Source organism: Miniopterus schreibersii, assembly GCF_964146895.1.
Source record: "Miniopterus schreibersii genome assembly, chromosome: 11".
NCBI classification, from domain to species: domain Eukaryota; kingdom Metazoa; phylum Chordata; class Mammalia; order Chiroptera; family Miniopteridae; genus Miniopterus; species Miniopterus schreibersii.
In genome coordinates, this window is record NC_138111.1 from 13,561,538 (window position 1) to 13,578,797 (window position 17,260).

Sequence of the window (17,260 nt, forward strand, 5' to 3'; positions counted from 1 at the left end):
TCCCAAATACTAATTTTCAGTCAACAAACATCTGCACGTGCCCCCTGCATGCAGGTGTGGTGTTGGATACTGGCGGACCTGTCAGGACCTGTCAGACCGGAGTCCTGTCAAACGCCACCTGCTTCAGGATGCTCCTGGACTTCTGTGTGGCACGTGGGCCCCTTGGATGTCCCCAGCACTCTCGGGCTGAATTCTGAGCCGCGTGGCATTAAGTTTTAAGTTTTCTGACTGCCCTCTGGTTGTTTCATAATCAGGAACAGGAGACGAGGCTTCTAATATACAAGTATTCCTTCAAATAGTGTGGAGTTTCCAAATTTATGTGGGCCATCTCCTGACGTGAATCTGTTTGGTTATCTCCAAGCTCATGCTTCTCTCGCTGAAAGACAATCTCACGTGCCAGTCATTACACATTTTGAATGTTTACTTGGTGCTATAATTTCACGCTTGTTATCTAACACACAGTGGCCTGTAATGGAAGACACCATGGAGACAACCCTTTTATAGAAGGGAAAATAAGCTTAAATAACATATCTAATGTAGGAATAGGAAAAAAAAATTGAAGCTGAGGAGTCCGATACCCAAGTTTGTATGCTCAGCCTAATTCCATTGGTGTCACATATACCCCAGTCCTTTGTCCAAGTCACTTAATTCATTGAGTTTCAATTGTCTCATTTTTAAAATGGAAAAGTGTCTATCTCGTTTATGGCCCAGGATTGCTTTGAGGCTCAACACAGGATAATGCCTGTGAAAGAACTCTGGAAAGTACAGTTCATGACGTGAGGATGAAGAACGTATTCATACGATCAGAAATCTGTTTTGTGCAATTTCTAAGAGCTAAGCGCTATTGCGAGAGCTGGGACACACGGCTGAGACATCGCCTGCCCTAGTGGGGCTCGTCTGCTGGGGAGGAGGTAGGCTCTCTAAACAAACAGGTAAGAAATAAGAGTGACCCAGTATTGTAACAACATCAAAACATCCACGACCATGATGACAATATACAGATATGTGGGGAATCATCTTCCAGGTTTAAAAAAAAATCTAAAAAGCACAGTCAGATGCCCCCAGGTGCGAGGATGTTGTTCATTGTGTCCTAGAATAGCAGAGACGTCAGTGGCTGAGTCAGAGTGAGCCGGAGCCAGAGTATTGGAAGTAAAGCTAGAGTTGGGGAGAAGACAGAGTCAGGTCCTATGAGTCATTGTAAGATCTTTGATTTTTACTCTGAGCGAGTGATAAGATGTCCATTGGAGTGCTGTTATCTCACTCACCGTTGAAAGAAATTCTCTGGATCCTGTGTCAAATGATGATGGGATCTTGGGTGGGTGAGAATAGTGCCTAGGAGAGAAGAGGTCAGGTTCTGGGCTCACTTTGAAGGTAGGGTGGACAGGATTTGCTCACAGGTAGGTGTGGAGCAAGCAAAAGGGGACTCAAGGATAGTCCAGGCATCCGGACTGAGAGGTCCAAAGGATGGAATTTGTATTTAAGGCTATGAGTGAGGCTGTGGGGAGCAGGCCTGGTGGTGGGGTCAAATTGCGATATGGATTGTGATTGATATGCCTGTTAGACATACATGTGGAGAGGCTTGGTAGAGTTGGATGTGTGGACTTGGCCCTCAGGAGAGACATTTGGATCACAGATGTGAATCTAGGTGTCATCGTTGTAAAGTGGCATTTAAAAACACGGGCTGGATGGGATGGCCATGGAGGTGAGTTTAGACAGAGAAAAGAAGGAGCCCTTGGGCATCAGATGTTTAGAAATGAGAAATAAAAAGTCCCAGAAAAAGACACTGAGAGTGTTCAGTGATGTAGGAAAAAAACCCAAAGAGGATATACCTTGAAGTGAAGTACAGAAAACGTGTTTCAACACCGAGGAAGTGATAACTAAGTAAAATGTTGCTATTGAGTCAACTAAGATGAAAGCTACAAATAGATTATTGGATTTGGCAAAAGGGAGGTCAAGAGAACCTTGAAAAGACAGGTAGTGTTACCATTATTATCTAACTTAATGAGTGGAAAGAATGCTGGATTTGAAGACAGGGCACTTGGGTTCAAGTTTAAAAAAAAGAAAGGAGACTGAAAACACGAACGCTTTCCTTACAGGGTGATTACAATGATCAAACAATGTAATGAAGCTAAACACACTCTGTGCAACATGAAGAGACACACAAATGTCAACAAACATCAAGGTCATGGGGCCAGTGAGATCGTTAAGTATCTTTACTTTTACACTCTCAAAGACTGCTCAGCCACACACCCGCCCCCACCACACACAGACACAGTCACACAGGCACACACACAGGCACACACACACACAGGCACACACACACACAGACACACAGGAGCACACACACACACAGGCACACAGGAACACACACACAGGCACACAGGAACACACAGGCACACAGGAACACAGGCACACAGGTGCACACACACAGGCACACAGGCACACACACAGGCACACAGGAACACACAGGCACACAGGAACACAGGCACACAGGTGCACACACACAGGCACACAGGCGCACACACAGGCACACACAGGCACACAGGAACACACACAGGCACACACAGGCACACAGGAACACACACAGGCACACAGGAATACACACACACACAGGCACACAGGAATACACACACACACAGGCACACAGGCACAGGCACACAGGCACACACACACACAGGCACACATACACACAGGCACACAGGCGCACACACACAGGCACACAGAAGCACACACAAAGGCACACAGGCACACACACACACAGGCACACAGGCACGCACACACAGGCACACACACACACAGGCACACATACACACAGGCACACACACAGGCACACAGGAACACACACAGGCACACAGGAACACACACACACAGGCACACATACACACAGGCACACAGGCACACACACACAGGCACACAGGAACACACACACACACAGGCACACAGGAACACATACACACAGGCACACAGGCACACACACACACAGGCACACACACACACAGGCACACAGGAGCACACACACACACAGGCACACAGGAGCACACACACACACAGGCACACAGGCACACGGGGCACACAGATTCTCTCAACAATGCCTGAGAGCGAATCGGTGTCATGAAGCTCTGGAAGCTTTAGGAGTTAAGCCAGCCTGTTGCAGCTCGGGTGCTGCTGACATTACCAGACGGCATTAATTTAATTCCACCCAGTTATGCTTTTAAATTTGATTTGAGAAATGTGTCATAAAGTGCTCCTGAGAAGCGCAGCGCCGCATCCCCAAGCACGTGGGCGCCCGCGTCTCTGTGGGATCCTGGAAGGAAAGGGGCTGGATCAGGCTGAGCCCGCGGACCTCAGGGAGCTTGCTTTCTGCTGAGATCTGGGGATGGGTTTGCTGATCCCCGAATGCTCGCGGTGGAGAGATCAGAAGCAAAGCATCAGTCCCCGGGGAATAAAGAAAAGACTAGCAAAGACTAAAGAAAGTACTTGAAAAAATCTAGTTTTAACAAATAACAGGTATTGTAGGGAAAGACTTGCTTGTATATGAAAGTGAGTTTATTTTAAAGTACTTTAGCTCGCTTCTTATATTGGGTCAATAGAATTACTTTCTCATTTCCTTGCTGCGGCCTCAGTTTCTCTGTGCTCAGGCTGGAGGTGGTAGACTAGGTCGGTTGTCCTCAAAGAGAGACAAAGCTTCCTCAGAGCGCATACACACGATCCACTGGTGCAAGGAAAGAACATTCTGGAACTTTTACTTCCATTTATTTCTAGTGCATCTTTTAAAATGTGTGTGCCTTGTCTTTTTGTAATGCACATAATATAACTACCAAGTCGATAAATAAGTCTATATTGTATGTGTAGCCTCTTTCCCCTCTCTATTTTTTTAGCTGATTAACTAACTGATTGATTTATGTATGCGGATAGAGACATGTAATCAAAATAATCTAGAGAATTCTTCCCTGATTGATCTCTAAGAACTTTTATAGCTCCCTTGTCTTTTTAAATGATTTTATGGTCTTGAAATGAGTTATTCTAATCATTGTGATTATCTTAACATAGTGAAATGGCAGTTTGACTATAAAATTGACTGCTCAGCTTTTGGTTTTCAATGATTGGGGAAAAAAGAAAATATAATTCCTTTTACCTGGAACTTAGTAAAAGCAGTGAGGGCTGTCTCCATTTTTATGTCTAGAATATCTAAAGTGAAACCTCACAAGAGATCCCGAGTGGCATTTTAATTCGGTTCAAGATGTCTTACCTGATGTCCCAAGTCTGCCACTGATTTGCTGTGCGGTTTAGACTAGTCACTGCCCCTCTCTGGGCCTCACGGTTCGCTCTGCAGGTTTAGAAGTTCGGATTTCTCCTGATGCAGGTCTCAGCTCAAAGCTGCCTCGCTCAGCCAGGTCTCCTTGACCCCTCCCTCAGGGATGCCTCTTTCCCTGACAGCAGTAACTCTTTGTCATATGTACCATTTTACTGTCTTAGACATCAACAGAGTTAGCATGAAACTCTTAGGGTGTCAATTCAATATGGACCCTGATTACAAATTCGTTAATGAGTATTAACAATGCAAAGAATATTTAAGATTCATCACTGTGCAAAAAAACTTGAAATTCCCTGAAATCTTAATGCTCATAAATTAAAGAAATTTGATACTCATTTCCCTCAAATGATATCAATGTTAAATATTTACACACTAATTGTCAATAATGTGAAGCAGAGTGGAACTTTTCAATGTGTCAACTAAGAAAAAATAGTGCTGGGGGGGAAAAAACCTGAATTAACTGTAGAAATAATATAACAACATCATCATATGAAAATATACAAAATATACAAGTAAAATATAGACAACATTATAGAGGTATGTGGTATGCAGGTTATAAGGAAAAATAATGTTGTTTATCTGGTTCATGTGAAATATATGTCAATATTTCAGCATTGTAAACAGATTAGCATTGTAATTTGTTATTTCTTTCTAGTTTTAAATGAAGATTTACTTTCATGTTTAAGCTTTTATCCATTATTTCTATATTCTTTTCTTAAGGGGCCCCAAGATTTTATAGATTATTGGGTCTACCCTGGCAGGGAACTTGTGTTTTCCCTTAAAGCCTGTATTCCCAGTTTTTAGAACCAAGAGAGAGTCAACAAATGTTTGGAAGAATCACACAGTTGCTCCAAGAGTCCCTTTTCAACCTGATTTGTTGTTGGTCTTGAGAACTCTATTGTAGAAACTTTGACCTTTATTTCTTAGAGGCCCCTGCAAACTGCCCCAGGGAGACGGGCTCCTGGTGAGGATTACAGAGTCCACTTCTAACAAGCACCTCAGTGCCTTCACGGGCCAGAGGCAGAGACCCTCTGCAGTGGGCTCTGTGGACCCCACGGCCACCGGGCACACACAGAAAGCTGCTCGGGCTTATCTGTGCTTACTGGCTGCCACAAAGTTAGGGCCTCTCTGTGGGTAGCAGGCCCCTAAGGACCCGGCCCCTACAGTAGGTCAGGCCACAGACAGATTCCCTATATTCCTGGCACTGTCCCCTACCACTGTCCTTGCTCCCTCCCCTCGAGCCTAGCTTGCCTCCTTTGCCCCGTAACTAGGAGATCACAAACGCCTTGTCCTGGGTTGATAACACTGACACCCTACGCACATATATTCTGTGCCAATATTTGGCAGTTTATTCAGGAGATCCATAGGGACAGCTTGTCATTCATCTGTAGGAAACAAACAAACAAACAAACACAGAAACAAAAACAAAATGACAAAAGCAAGACAAAATACTTAAAAACTTTTTTTCTCACCCAGCCGGTGTTGCTCAGTGGTTGAGCGTCGGCCCAGGAACCAAGAGGTCAGGGTTCGATTCCCAGTCAGGGCACGTGCCTGGGCTGTGGGCTCGACCCCCAGGAGGGGGCATGCGGGAGGCAGCCAATCATGATGTTTCTCTCTCATCGATGTTCTATCTTGTTCTCGTTTAAGAAAGTCAGGGCAATACTTTATAACCTGATTTGTATTTATACTTCCCTTTCCTCTCAAGAAAATCCCGTCTTTGACTGCGCGTGCGCCGCATGCTGTGCCCGCCCTGCCATCCAAGGACGCGTTGAGAATTCTTTGCAGTTCATTGTTCCTCTCTCCATCTCCGTCCTTCCGACGCCAGGGGAGTCGCATCTTCCCTGCGGCCTGCAGCCTCACCTAGCACAGCATAAGGTGCTCGGCTCTGCAGGCCCACAAGCTGACCTGGGCTTAGCAAATGACCTGCGGCCCCAGGGCGCCTCGGGGATGCCAGGTGACCGCAGCTGCGCCTGTGGACAGGGGGGCCCGGCAGTAGCCAGCTGACCCACAGCTCAGAACCGGATTCGGGCTCCGGAATACTAAGGAAGAAGAAACGGTAGCCACTGACTGCGACCACGAGGGAGCCAGCTGTTAACACCGATAACCCCTGAGGGAACCTGGGCACTCTCTTTGAGCCATCTGCAGGAAACTCCCTGACTCTCCCCAAATCAGAGAAGCAGCTCTAGTCCTGTGAAAAGTGCTCCCTCATTTTGTGCTTCTAACCTATGCCTAAAATTTTAAAAAAAGCAGAAATCTTGTTTCAAAATTCATTTTCCCAGTGCATTAATTAGGACTTACAGAGCTCTGTAATCCCTTTAGACAGCACGGGCATCTATGAAGTCCTGTGCAGGGAAGCAATTCCCCGGGAGGGTGCTCCAGCTCCTTCTGGAAGTTGCCCCTGAATGATAAATGGTGTAAGGCTCTTGCACAAGTCACACTCAGGAACTGGGATTTTAGGGACTCTCCCCCTTTTTCCTTTATCTCCAGCCCTTCCCCCTCCCTCCCTCTCTCGTTCCCTCTCTCCCTTTCCCCATCCCTCTCTCCCTCCCTCTCTCCCTTCCCCTTCCCTCCCTCCCTCCCTCTCTCTCTCCCTCTCTCCCTCCCTCCCTCTCTCTTTCTCTCTCTCTTCGCAGTGAATTCCTCAGTGACTATTTCTTCTTTCCTCTCTCTTTTCCATTGCATTTCAATGCATTGGTTTTAAAAGGAGAATTTTCAAACTAAGTATTAAAACTCCAGGGCACCACATCTCCAAAATCTATAAAACGATAAGAAGATAAGAGGCCAAGCCCGCTGAAAGCTTCTCTCCTGGTGCCTGTGAAACTTGCAGGCTGGGCTATAATACCCCTAAGCCAAAGCAATCTGCCCCCTCCCCTCCCCGCCCCGCCCCTCCCCGCCCGGCTAAGGCAGGCAGATAAACCTAGCACTAACATTCCCCACACTTTGGCAAATTAGTACCCAGGAGGCTGCTGGCTCAATCAGGGCTTGTTTTACTTACAGTGTAGCACTGAGAAGAGGCCATAAACTCCAGCCTGACAGATCCGTAATGCTCATTTCAATATGCTTTCCCTGTGTGCGGCCTTGCTGATGAACTTTCATATTCCGCCAACAAAACATAGCAAACATATTAACGATGTGTGGTAAATTGCCACTGGATGCACTGGGTCCTTATGACGGAAATAGTTGTGGGTAAATGAGATTGTCTGGCTGCCTGGTACCATGTTGGGGGTCCGAGATGATGCACAAAGGATGTGGGCAGAGGAAGAGGGGGTGGTCTGCTATAGGGGTACACGGATGCCCTTACCCAGGGCAGGTGGAACACAGGCAGCCTAAGACAACAGACTGCCAGAGCCGTAAGAGACCATGGATAGTGTCTAGTTAAATGCTTTAATCTGAGCGCCATTAAAATCAAGACCCAGAGAGGGAATGTGAGAAGCCCAAAGCTGCACAGCAAGTCCGTGGTTTGAGAATCACAACCCAGTGCTCTTGTGACGGGTGGATGGATGAGTTTCTATATTTCTGGGAGCGTACTTGATTTATATAAATGTTGTTTGTCTTTAAGCCAATTACGTAGAGCCATTCCCAAAGATAACCAAGGGAAAGACTTAGACAATTCCCCTGAAAGCTGTCAGCAGTTGGAAGGACCCTAGCTGCAACCCATATTTCTGTCTGGCCATATTTTGGGGGACCCCAACCTGATAATTGCCCAGCCAAGTTTTCAGGACAGAAAAACAATGGGTATCTGAAAGCAAATTTGAAAGTTGCAGTTCAAAGGTCTAATTCTTACAATTTTTTTTTCCTGCCAATCTAAATTTGGAAAGGAAGGGACAATATGAGATTGTCCCTTCCTCTCTCAGCTGGGCACCACGCACAGAGATTTAGGGGAGCTGACTTTGGTAAGAACTCTCACCCTTCATCTTCTGTCAGTTTCCCCAGAATCTGTCTACATGCTCTGGAGCAAGTGGGGTGTCCCAGCAGGTCTTGTCCTAGTCACCAGGAACTGGAAAAGAGGAAAAATAATGTTTCCTCTACTTTTTATGCTCAGTGTCTGGCTGTGACCCCCTTTCCTTGAGGGCACGTGGTAAGTAAATAAGCTTATGTAAGACGGTTAAAAGCTCTCACTGTGGCCATTGTAATTCAAGGTTGTCTGAACCAGGTTAACCTACTTGTTCAGCCTTAAAACAACATTTTATTCACCTGAGGCCTCTCACTGGACCCCGTTCAGATTAAGTTGGATCCAGTGCCGTTTCTAAGTTGGCCCCAGGCAGACACGGACCAGTTCTGTTTTTCAGTTGGACTCTGGCTTATTTCCAGACCCAGTTCGACTCAGGCATGTTTCCGGACCCAGTTCCACACTGGCTGTTTTGGGGGCCAATCCGGAAAAAGAAATGCTCAGTTAAAGTCTGCAAAGCTGTGGAGCTGGGACCCAGGAGAGACTTCCCGACTCCGTCCCCAGGCCGAGAGAGCAGCGAGCTCCAGGGCCCCACAGGTACCTGTGCCTTGTCCTTGGCTGCTGGGGGCTGCTGGGGGCTGCCGGGGCTCCTTGGGTTCCCTCTTTGATCACCAGGGCTGTTCAAAGATAAGCTGAGATGTATTACAATTTTCAAGAGTTTATTTCAGCAAATTTCAGTTTGAATCCAGCAGCATCCAATGTAGCAGATTGAAAGGAGCTCTGCAGAGCTGTAGGAAATGAGACTCTACAGGCAGAAGTGAGGAGGAAGGGTTGCACTGCAGGTCCTCAAATGACGTCGTTTCCTTCAAGGTTGATGAGAAAAGAAACCCGATTCCCAGTCGGGCCACTGTGTGGAGTTGGCATGTTCTCCCCATGTCTGCGTGGTTTTCTCTGGGGACTGGTTTCCTCCCAGGCCCCAAAGCGGCACACTGAGGGGAACTGGTGCATCTGCACTGTCCCATCTCAGTGCATGTGGGTGGGTGTGAGTGGCCCTGCACAGAAGGGCGTCCTCTCCAGGGTGGGTTCCCGCCTGGCACCCTGAGCTGCTAAGATGGGCTCCAGCCACCCAGGACCCTGACCTGGAATAAGTGGGTTGGAAAATGATGTTCTTTTGTTCTTAATGATCTCTCTGAAATGTATGGATAGCTCACATTTATTTCAGTGTTTAATACTGGAAGTATTTAGGGGTCTCTCTTTAGAAGTCTGATGTCTGTGTGGCCAGAAATAGGCCGTAGCAACCGCCTTCTGGTTTGTATCAGTTAGCTTGTGGTAGGATTAATTCTGTTGGAGCTGTTTTGCTTGAAGTTGTGGTTCCAAGAACCTATTGATGAGGGTAAGTGAGGGCTTACTGTGCAAGGCAAAAAAAGGGACTGGTTGCTGCAGTTGGGTCCTTAAGGGGGTGATGGGCCAGCAGGCACGTTACCCGACAGCTGGCTATGATTCTGTTTCTGGGAGAGCTGAAAGCTTCAGTAGGTTAAGTCTCTGTTTGGTGACTTGGAACTTAGCATAAATTACTCTATTTTGGGCCTGTTATCCTGTTTTTAACCCTTCCTTCCTCCCTTCCCTCCCTCCCTTCTTCCCTCTTCTCTCCCTCCCTCCTTCTCTCCCTTCCTTCCTCCCTCACACTGCTCCTTTCTTCAACAAATATCTACTTGCACTTTTCAATATCTCAGGCACTTTCCAAGCCCCAAGAGTATAGCAAAGACAGATGTGATTCCTAACCTTCTGTGTAATGCGCTCACTTAATTGTAACGCAGGGAGACGCCCAATGATGGGGAAGTGAAGGCTATTACGGAAGCCCAGAGAGGGGCACAGAGTGGAGCCTGGGGGAAGGGGGGACATGAGAGACAGGGCTCTCACTGTAGGGACTGCCAAGGTGACAGTGGCAAACCAGAGACGGGGTGAGAGTAGGGGTGGGGGAGGTTTCAAGAAGGAAGGGCTAGAGATGAAATAGAAACTCAGTGTGGGGAACACCAACTGTGTGCTGTCAAATTAATTAAGATAAACGAGCTCAGAGAGGTAGAAGGGAGCGATAAGATGAAGCCATATAATGGGTTTGGAATTTATTTTATGGGCAAAGACAATTGAGAGTCATTGTAGGGACACTGACATGGCTGAACTTGTCTTTGGGGGAGAAATTACATGACTGCTGCAAATACAGAGACCACTGATAATCACAATATTTTATTGATCTCATTATACTATTTTTAAAAATAAATAAAAGAATAAAAACAGTGGAAAATGAAATAGTTTCAAGGATACTTTCTAAGAGCAAGTTGTAAAACCCAAAATTAATCATCTCAGTGGCACCCTAAGAAGAGTAGCATGTGTGTAGTGTGATAGAATCATGTAGGTTTTGATGGAAATTCAAAACTTTGCATGTAGCAGTTGCACAGTGTACCTTTGGGATCACGGCATTCACTTTACACCAGATCAGCACTCTGTACGTGTGAAACTTAGTGCTAGCCCCAGTCTCTTCCTTCATAAAGTTTTTATCTTATGGGGGGAAAAATAATTAGTAATGACTGGAGAGAAAGATGTGTCTGCACAGCCAGAATGGCTTAGAAACCTGCAGAGAGGAAGAGTACCCTGTTCACGCCTAAATTTTGAGCAATGTCAACTTTCACAGTAGCCAGAAAGTTTTGGGCGGATGTGACGTCTCAGGACAAAATGTAAGACCTGGACCATTAACTGGGCTGGAAAGTAGTCACTACACACTTAGGTACTGAGAATGAGGGATCTATAACACTATTCTTTTAGAAGTGAGTGTTTTATAAGTGTTACAAAGTTTGTCATTAGGATAGCCTCCTTGGTTGATGTTAGATGAGATTTGAATTAAGCTATAATATGTGAATGGGCTAATTAAGAGAGTTTTAGATCTCGTGTTGGATCAGGAGGTGGGTAAAAAGGAACAAACACAACTGTTGAGGGAAGAGACTACAGTGTCGCAATAGGTGAGGGAAGATTTCTAGAAATAACTCAGAGAAGGTCAGTTAGGAGCATACTCTATGGTCACGGGTTTAGCAATGATGCCTCGGTTGTTGACTCAGTCATCTAACAAGTCAAATATACTTGCTGACTACCTCCTCTGTGCCTGATGCGTAATTTTGGGTATGAACATCAACAACGTTCCCACTTTCGTGGAATTTTCAGCCTAGTGAGAGAGACAAATGATGAAAGAATAAGTAATAAAAGACATAATTGCAGAAGAAAATATAAAAGACAGGGATGCAGATGGAAACCGAAGGGAGGGGCCTGTGGCAGGCATGAGGATCACCACCTAGATTTCCAGATGGCAGCATTGCTACCCTCTGACGTTCACCACCCCATCTGCACCAAGGCCACCCTTCCCAGGGGCTATTCCCAGTCACTGATGGAGCTTGGTAGGGACTCTACGGTTTGGGAGCTGTTTGAATTCTCCACCATTCAGCTCCGGAGCAAAGACTCCCTAAGGCCATACCAACTCTTCCTTCCAACGGCACCTTCAGTTGCTTTTACCCAGCCTTCTTTCTTTCCCTCGCTGGGCTCCTTGCAGAGTCAGAGTCGCATTAGTGCAATAGCTCCCCAGCCTCTCCTGAAGACCCCTCCCCATTGCCTCTCCAAGCATTTCTCCTGATGAGCTTCTTGCATGTCTCATTCTCTCTTGGCATCTGCTCCTTAGAGGCCTCAGCCTCACACAGGGTCCTTTAATTGAGGCGGAGTGGAAGGTCTCTAAGAGGAAATAATATTAACACACACAGACTAAAGGATGATAAGGATGCTGTGGGAAGGTCCAAGGAAAGCACAGTCCGAGCACAGGGAGGAGCTAGTGCAAACGCCTTGAGAAGACGTGCCCGAGTGGCAGAAAGGAGGCCGGGGTGGCCGGAGGATCACCGGAGTGGGGAGGGTGATATCAGCCGAAAGCATCTCGGGGGGGCAGATATGAACAGAAGGCCGCAGCATCCTCTGCTGTCTGGAAGCAAAGTCCTGTGTGGAGTCAGATGCCGGTTCTTACTGTATTTCACTTTAGAATTCTAGAATTTAAGAATGACAAATCTGACCGGAGGAAAGACAGGTGACTGACAGATCACCGAGTGCCCTCATCACTCTGTTCATTCACTGGAAAGCCGAGCCTCACCTCTGGGGCTGCGGTTCTGGGCTACGGCCTTAGTGTCACTGTCCCTCCCCCTCTGCCCCAGTCTGTCATTTAAGCAGCCTTTGATTAATAGCGGGAATTGGAGATTAGCACAAACAAGGTAAAGCTGTAATTTCAGGACTCCTTGTACATCGCAAGGTAGATAAATAAACGCAGGACCTGTTTCCTCCTCTACCTGTTCTGGACCTTAAATGGCTGAGCATCAAATGCACCTGCTGCACCATCAGTCAGGGAGATGGAGCGCGATGGGGGGGGGGGGGGTGTCTCCAAATCTGTATTTGCATGTACTCAGGTCTTTATATTTTTGCAGTAGGAAGACATCTTTCCGCTTATTATAGTCAAGACTTGATTTCCTCTTCTGTAAAATGAAGCAGCAATAATGCCAGACACACTTCTCTGGCAACACAGTTATTGGGATATCCGATAGAGCTTAAATAAGAGATTACATTGCAAATGCTTCCCATCCCCCTTTCTCTAACTCTAAAACTCCAAAAGGAAAATATCTTTTCCCCACTCATTTCCTTACATATTTCTAGCCCCGATGGTGAACTTTGTGTTTGGCAGCCCTTTTTCTGGTAATACTTCCAGGCATTTATGATGAAGTTGGATTGGAGTGAGTTAAACTTTACCTTGGACAGGGGTAAAATAGAGGAAGAAAAGTGGGTAAGAAAGCTGAGACCTTTGTAAGCTGGAAGAAAGAATATCCATCCCTTTCGATCTGCTCTCAAGTCCTTCAGGAAATCCTTTAAATTACATAATTACCTATTATTGCTGCAGTCTATTTCTTTTAATGCAATGCTATTGTCAAGATCGTATCGTGTCAAGATGCAAATTCAAGTTTTATGAGTTACAAATAAAATTATAAAACAGATGGGGAATTATTTTAGTATTAGAAGAACGAAAGCCATTGCTATATTGGGGAACCAGTATGTTCGATGGTAAATTTAGACTTTAGATCAGATAACAAGTTCAACTCCTAGCCCATCCACTTTATCTGGAGACTGGGCCACCAGTTTCCTCATAAAAGATAAAATAATACAAAATCTGACTACTTCCTATGTTTTAAAGATCATAACTTAATATGTGAGTTGCTTTGAAACTATAATTCATTGTGCTAATGTGAGGTATACGTATAAACACATACGTAAAACCCTTGGAATATTCTAACTCTTGACACATTTCTTAAAGAGTTAAATAATGTTTTGTGCTCTCCAGTGCTAGTTTTGTTTATTTTCTAATCTTTGTTATATATTCAAAACTACTTATGATGTTGATAATAAATGACCAGCATTTGCAACCCCCGCCTCCACATCTAGAGCTGCTATTCACATATTCACATGTCCAATATCTTTTATTTTATAGTTACAAGAGAAAAAACAACAATCCAATTAAGAAAGGATTGGAAGAGATTCATGGGGGGAAAAACAACACAAAAGTTGGGAAGTAATGAAAAGATGGGTGTCCCCCTAGGCCTTGGGCTACTCTGAGCACAAAGTATTAATTATTTGGATAGCAGGTGCTATAGCCTGAGTGTTTGTGTCCCCTCAAAATCCTAATGAAATCCTAATGTCCAATGTGATTGTTTTAGGAGACAGGACCTTTGGGAGGTGATTATGTCATGAGAGTGGAGTCCTTAGGAGTGAGTTTAGTGCTCTTATAAAAGACACTCCAGAGAGCCCCCTAGCTCCTTCCACTATGTGAGGATACAATGATAATTCTGTGACCCTGAAGCGGGCACCCTGATTTTGGACTTCAGCCTTCAGAACTATAAAAATAATATGTTTCTGTTGTTTATAAGCCACCCCAGTCTGTGGCATTTTGTTATAGCAGCCTGAACAGATTGAGAGACCAGGAGCCAAAATTCGATGCAGAACTTGGAATAAAGAGCTCCATTCTCCCATTCCTTGTCCTTTAATATCTGCCCTCCACTCATCACGACAGCAGAACCAACATTCTTTCAGCAACACAAGGACTGGTAGATTTGGGAGCATGTCGAGACACTGCCCTTGGCAAGAACAACGGCACCCCTTTGGTGGAAGATAGTAGATGGTCTGAAAACTCAGGATTTTTTCCCTCAACCTGTCAGCTAAGGCTCAAGGGGTTACATCAGTTGGCCATAGGGCAGTAGAAATCCCAATGGTGAAAAATTTTCCAGTCTCTACTTTAATTACATGTACTGAGTTTGGGAGCCACAGGGATTCACCATAGAAATAGTCATCTACGATGGCTGTTGCTCCAAAGATGTATCTTCATGTGTTTGAATTCCCCATGTCAGTGGTTCTAGACAGAGTTGGGGCCCCTAGATGGCGAGGGTGCCTTCCAATGTCTGCGATTTCCTGGGAGTTCAAGGTCCTGTCTAAGGTCACCTCTCTTCTGCCTGCCGGTGTGAGGACTCCCTGCAACCCTTTGTCCTTGATCAGAGGTTGGGTCACCTTCTCCCTCATTCCCTCAGCGCAGGGCACAGGACTCTGAGGCAGTCTGACATGCGAGTTGCCAAGGTTCCAAATGGCCTCTCTCTGTGGACTCCCAGTCTTCACACTTTCTGGGCTGGACATGCCTCTCCTTTGCAAGTGCAGATGCCAAAGACTCAGTTTTCTGCCAACTTAGTTAACAAGCACTTATTGATCACTTACCAAGTACAGAGTGCCAAGTAAAATGTATTGGGAGATGCAAAAGAAAGACCAAACATGGTACCTGCAGAAGTACGGACAGTAATGGGAGCAGAAATCACTCTTGGAGCAAAAATAGGATGGTTATCATTTAAAGGATGCAAATACCAAATGATTTATTATATTTCATTATAATGCTGTGCCATTTCTAATGATGGGACCAAAGGGAATTGCAGCACCTAATGGTTTCTAAATGCTGCTCTGGGCATAGAAAACACCCAACACAGAGGCACTGAAGCCAAGGACAAAACATAACCTGTAGTAAAACCAACGTAGGCTTGACCACAGCAAACAAATGTACTTCTCTGAACTGTGGGCAGAGGAATTCAGTCTCAAATCATCCACGGCTCAGACTTTAATTTTAATGGTTCCCCATGCACATCTTCTAGGAAGAAAATCATAGTTTTATTTTACACATTCAGGATTAGGGGCATATCTAGAAAAAGTCCAAAATGTTTACTGAAGTTCTTATGTAGAATATATATATGGGAGCAACGGAGTATATAAGTGATCAGGGCAGCACTGACCAAAGGCAGCTAATTGGAAAAAGTATGTTTTGAGTTCCTTCTTGTAAGTAGTGAAGGGTATATGATAACCCAAAGTTGGGAGGGCGTTCCAGGAAATGTTCCATAAAGTCTGGGTTGCCCTTCAGGCTAATTGTCGACAGGGGAGGGTTAGCAGTTTTAAATATGGAGGCAATACAAATTGCCTGTAAAATATGTATATTTGGCATATGAAGGAAGACTTTGCATGTTTGATATTTCCTAATTAATCATATTTACAAAACTAAATAGTTGTTCAGAAATTAATGCTGGTTCCAAAGTAATTTAGGATGACAAAGTGAGAGCTGTTTAATGAATAGATATGAAATTGTTCTGATCTCTCCTGAGAGAACAGGGGAGAGAGAGGCTGTTTCTCAACAATCATAAATAACTGCTGTCATTTATGTCAAAAACTGAATTGGACCTTCAAAGTAAAGGAGAAGCAGTGAGGCAAAATGGTGAGGGAGAGGAAGGAAAGTGGAGAGAGAAAAGGAAGGCGTTGTAGAGAAGCCATAAATGGAGGATAAGAGTATAGGGACCAAAAAGGGGGTGAGGTGAGATAGTGCAGAGGTAATGACTCCTTTAGAAATAAGCTCTGAGAAAGACCCTTGGTCAGAGGAGTTATGAGCTAAACAGAGCTGCCTCCTCTAGAGAATTCACAGGTGACATTGAGGAGGGGTTGGGGGTGTTGGAAAATGACATGGAAGCTATGAAATTGAGAGGCACATCTAAGCCATTCATACTCTTCCTCCTTTCAAATTTTTCAATCAAATAATCCATTCCTACCACTATGGGGAGACTGAGGCAGAGGCTGAGAGAGAGGTGCTACTAGTCCTCCATGCAGAGATCCAACACCAAGACAATGAAGGCTTTCTTTGGAAAACTCAAGAGAACGCAAGAGAAAAGTTGATTAGGAGCAATCATAGAATTTGGTAAAATAGCGGGATATAAAATCAAGTAATAGGAATCAATAGTCACGTCATATACAAATAGTAGTTTTAATGAGAGAGGAAACTCCATTTATAATAACAACAAAATAGAAAAAAAAATACCCAGACATAAACTTAACAAAATTTGTAAAACTTATATCTAGAAGCTTTTATGCCTATTTAAAATATACAAAAGTAGAGTAAACCAATGGAAATCAATAGCATCAGTGAAGCAATATGGTAAAATCTGGACAATTGTCGAATATGGGTGAAGAATATATGAAGACTCATTGCATACTATCCTCTCTCCTTTTTTATGTTTGAAAAGTTTATACTAAAGCAACTTAAAACATGTTTTTAAAAAATACTCTCTCTAGCAACTGTCTTGCCATGACTTCTAGATCATGGCTTCATCACCTTCACTCACTGTTTGCTGTCTTGGTTTGAGTTGGAAGGGAATGGGAACAAGGGCCAGGCACGAAGAAGTCTAGGTATTACTGACACAGGTGTGAGAAGTTAAAGTGAAAGCTGGGACGCAAGAACATTTCAGGTTGTCACCTTTCCAGTCTTAGGTTCTGTCCTTTGTTCTTCTATAAATTAATTTAGCGAAGTGCCTGCTGCAGAATGCTCAGCACAGACAGGGGGCATATGGAGTCTACACCCCATGCTAGATCATGAGGCAGATATTGAGGCCTAGGCATCTTCCTCGACTCCCCCTCCC